We start from the raw sequence: 4934 nt of genomic DNA on the forward strand, positions 1-4934 counted from the left end.
TTGTTACTACAGCGTAACTTATTCTGACACATGAATCATGCCATATTGGAACTTTATATTTTATTTCCATCTGGCATTATATTTAATTAGATGCTATTTTACTATGATTCTTTCTCTGACACTTTTTTTTTTTTTTAATAAATTTATTTATTTATTTATTTATTTATTTTTTGGCTGTGTTGGGTCTTCGTTTCTGTGCGAGGGCTTTCTCCAGCTGTGGCGAGCAGGGGCCACTCTTCATTGCGGTGCACGGGCCTCTCATTGTCGTGGCCTCTCCCGTTGTGGAGCACAGGCTCCAGATGCACAGGCTCAGTAGTTGTGGCTCACGGGCCTAGTTGCTCCGCGGCATGTGGGATCCTCCCAGACCAGGGCTCGAACCCGTGTCCCCCGCGTTGGCAGGCAGACTCTCAACCACTGCGCCACCAGAGAAGCCCTCTGACACTTACTTATTACAACTTTATTGAGGTATAATTGATGTATAATAAACTGTACATATTTAAAGTATACAACTTGATGAGTTTTGACATATCAAGTATACACCCATGAAATCATCATCACAATTAAGATAATGAACTTATCCATCACCCCAAAATGTTTCCTTGTGCCCCTTTGCAATCGCTGCCTCTCTCTCTTTCCCATCCCTACTCTCCCAATCCCAACCATTGATCTGCTTTCTGTCACTATATATTTTCAAGGTCTTTATATAAATGGAATCTTACAATGTCTGTTCTTTTTTGCCTGGCTTCTTTTACCCAGCATAATTATTTGGAGATTTATCCATGTTGTTGCATGTATCAATAGTTCATTCTTTCTGATTTCTGAGTAACATTCTGTTGTATGGATGTACCACAGTTTGTTTATTTTTACTCATTTACCTGTGATGGGCATTTGAGTTGTTTTCAGTTTTTGGCTATTACAGGTAAAGCTGCTGTGAACATTTATGTGCAAGTCTTTATATAGACATAAGCTTTAATTTCTCTTGGATGAATACTTAGGAGGAGTGGAATGGCTGGGTCATATGGTAGGGGGAGTATGTTTACCTTCTTAAGAAACCACCAAACTATTTTCCAAAGTGTTTGTACTATTTTACATTCCCAACATCAGTATATGAGAATTCTAATTGCTCTGCATCCTTGCAGTACTTGGTGTGGTCTGACCTTTAATTTTGATTAAATGATTACACTATCCCAAATTCACAGCTTTGTCCCCCAAGTCATCAACTTAGGTTCTTGATACTTCTCACAATAGTCTCTTAACCGGCACTCCTCCTTCAGATAAATTGAGGGTGTCAGATAAGAACTCTGTGAACTTCCTCCCACCACCTGTAAACTTAGCTCTATCAGTACCAATAATTCCCACCTTGTCTCCTGTCAGAGCAGGGGAGCTGTGTCTCCACCTCCTCCTGTCTAAGTCCCTCTCTCCCCATCACATTACGTTCTGGACCCCATTCTCCTGTGAAGCCTCCCTCTGTTAGGCATCTTACTCTCTCTGCTATCTTCTGCCGTTCCAATTACATGGTACTTGCTCCTCAGTCTAATAACATATTCTATTCTTGCCCATCTTTAAAAAACAAAACAAAACAAAGACTATCTTTTGACCCAGTATTTCTCTCAAGCTATTTCTCTCCTTTCATTTAAAGTTAAATATATTGAAAAAAATTAGAAAATTCCCATTACCTCCTCAATCTACTGCAATCTAGCTTTTTTCTCACTCTCCATTGAAGCTGCTCTCACTTAAGTCACTAGTGACCACCATGTTCGTAAATCTAGCACATTCCAAACCCTCTCTTACTTGACCTCTGGGCATGCTTTACACACTTGATCACTTCCTTCTTAAAACTTTTTTCCTCTTGGTTTTCCAAAGGTCTCACCTGGATGATCCTCCTTGGTCTCCTTTTCTCTTTTGCTTCCTTCACTGTACTCCCATATGTTATTGTGTCCAGACTGTAACTTTGGCCTTTTCTCATTCCCTCCCATGGCTTCACTTCCACCTTAAGGTCAATGACTACTGAAATTATGTCTCCATTCCCGCCATCCTGCAAGCTCCAAAGCCACAGGGCCGGCTGCCTCCACTTGGATATTCCCACAGATCCTGACATTTAATATGTAGAAAACTTGATTCACCACCCTCTTTCTCAAATCTGCCTTTCCTGCTATGTTCCCATCTCAGTGTTATCCACCCATTTGAACATCCTTGACTCCTAAATTGTTCCTTAATCCCCATAATCACTCACTTAGTCAAAGACACTCTCTTCTTTGACACCTCTTGAATCCATCCCCTTCTCCTACCCCTTAGTTGATGCTGACATCAGCTCTCACCTGGATTGCTGCAACTGGTCTCCAAAATAGTCTCTTGGCTTCCAGTCTTTTCCACCTGCAGTCCATTCCCAGCACTGCTCTTTGTGATCTGGTTCCTGCCTACCTCTCCAGACTTATCTCCCGTTATTTCCTCTCTAGGTTCTAGTTCTTACACACTCCAGCTATCCTGAATGGCCTGCCTTGCTCTGAATGGGCCACACTTTTAGGCTTCATATTGTCCTCTTGGTCTTGTACACTCCCCTTCAATGTCTTTTGCCTTGAACACTTCTTTTGTTCTTCTTGACTCAGTTCAGTATTGCCTTCCTAGTGGATTTCCATAGAATTTCTCTGACCTTCCTATGGGATCCTTACACTCTGTGTATGCCCTTATTATTGTACTTTTCATTAGTACTGCTCTCAGAGCTGTGACTGTTACCTTAGATGGCAAAAGAGATTTTGCAGATGTGATTAAATCAAGGATCTTGAGATGGGAAGGTTATCCTGAATTATCTGGGCAAGTCCTAAATGTAATCACAAATGTCCTTATAAGAGGGAGGCAGAAGGAGATTTGACTACAGAAGGAGGCAGTGTAACCACTTAAGCTAGATAATACACTGATGGCTTTGAAGATGGAGGAAGGGGCCACAGGCCAAAGAATGCAACTTTAAAAGCTGAAAATTTTAAGGAAACGGATTCTCCCCCTAGAACCTCCAAAGAAAGTGCAGCCCTGCTTAAATTTTGATTTCAGTCCAATGAAATATATTGCAGACTTCTGATCTTCATAACTGTAAGAGAATAAATATGTATTGTTTTAAGCTACCAAGTTTGTGGTCATTTGTTACAGCAGCAATAGGAAACTAATACCTTGGGCCAAGTGAAGCCCTGCCCTGGGCCTCAGGCTGCAGAGGCCCCTGTTCTATTCCTCTTACAGCTGTGGGGGTGAAGAGCCTATGTCCTCACTTCTAGACTCAAGAAATTCTTCCCCAGCAGCCACATAGCACAGGGAGATCAGCTCAGTGCTTTGTGTCCACCTAGAGGGGTGGGATAGGGAAGGTGGGAGGGAGACGCAAGAGGGAGGAGATATGGGGATATATGTATATGTATAGCTGATTCACTTTGTTATACAGCAGAAACTAACACACCCTTTTAAAGCAATTATCCTCCAATAAATATGTTAAAAAAGAAAAAAGAAATTCTTCCTCGAGGCCTATTTCTTGAGCCTAAATAACTCTTCCCCAAGTTTATTCTTTTGAGACAGACTGTACTGCTAGTGGACTCATGCTTTGATCTGAAGGGTAGTCAAAAGAGCAGCTGTTTGTAGGATGAGCCACTGTACAGACAATAGACTGAAGGGCACAAGAACTGAAGCCAGGAGACCAGAGAGAAGGCTACCACAGTAATTCAAGTAAGAGATGATGATAGTGGTGGAGATGTGAGAAGTGGCTAGATTCTGGGTATACTTTGAAAATAAAGGCAATAGGCATCCACGTTGGATGGGAGGTATGAGAGAAAGGGAAGTGTAAGTGTGATTCCAAGGTTTCTGGTCTGCACAACTAGAAAGATGTCATTGCCATTAATTTAGATGATAAAGAAGGGAGAAAGCACTTACTGAGGTAAAGATTAGTGGCTCTATTTTTTTTTTTTTTAAACTTTTCTCTTTAATTAAGTAGCTGATTTACACAGCAGATTTTGCTCTTTTTTTTTTTTATAGCTACTTTATTTATTTATTTATTTATTTATTTATGGCTGTGTTGGGTCTTCGGTTCGTGCGAGGGCTTTCTCCAGTTGCGGCAAGTGGGGGCCACTCTTCATCGCGGTGCGGGGACCGCTCTTCATCGCGGTGCGCGGGCCTTTCACTATCGCGGCCCCTCCCGTTGCGGGGCACAGGCTCCAGATGCGCAGGCTCAGTAGTTGTGGCTCACGGGCCCAGCCGCTCCGTGGCACGCGGGATCTTCCCAGACCAGGGCTCGAACCCGTGTCCCCTGCATTAGCAGGCAGATTCTCAACCACTGCGCCACCAGGGAAGCCCTAGTGGCTCTATTTTAAATGTATTAAATTTAGGATGCCTATTAGATAGCAAAGTGGGTAAGTGGTTGGATGTTTGAGTGAATCTTGCTTTTCTCAAAGACTATATGCTTCCAGCAGCTAGCATAGGGTCTTAAAATAGAGATTATTAATAGTTGATGGGTCAAGTGAATATGTGAATATGTGACATTCCTTCATAGAAATGTTTCAAGATATACTCACAGTTTTTTATCCTTACATCATCAGGTAGGTTAATATCCAGACCCTTGACATCACACAGCCTGGCCAACTGCGTAAGCCAGGGATATTAACAGCTTGATTGTTTAGTATCCTCTTGTTCTTGGCTCTCGCAAATGTTCTGATTAGGACTAGGGGAGATATTGAATATTAATACCAAGTGGACTGAAGTCAGATCCATAGTCTGTCTTACTATCTTGTGTTGAACTTTCTTAACTTGCTGATTGCAAGAAATTTTTCTCTGTAATTATAACATGTATAATAATTTGACGTCTTTGTTCCATCTCTGAAATCATGTTGTTTTCCCCTCCACATGTCTGGAAAAGTTTATAGCCAGAGCTTTTGTTATTTCAGTCCACTTGAAAGCATCCTGGA

This window comes from Balaenoptera musculus, chromosome 12 (assembly GCF_009873245.2).
Source record: "Balaenoptera musculus isolate JJ_BM4_2016_0621 chromosome 12, mBalMus1.pri.v3, whole genome shotgun sequence".
Lineage (NCBI taxonomy): Eukaryota > Metazoa > Chordata > Mammalia > Artiodactyla > Balaenopteridae > Balaenoptera > Balaenoptera musculus.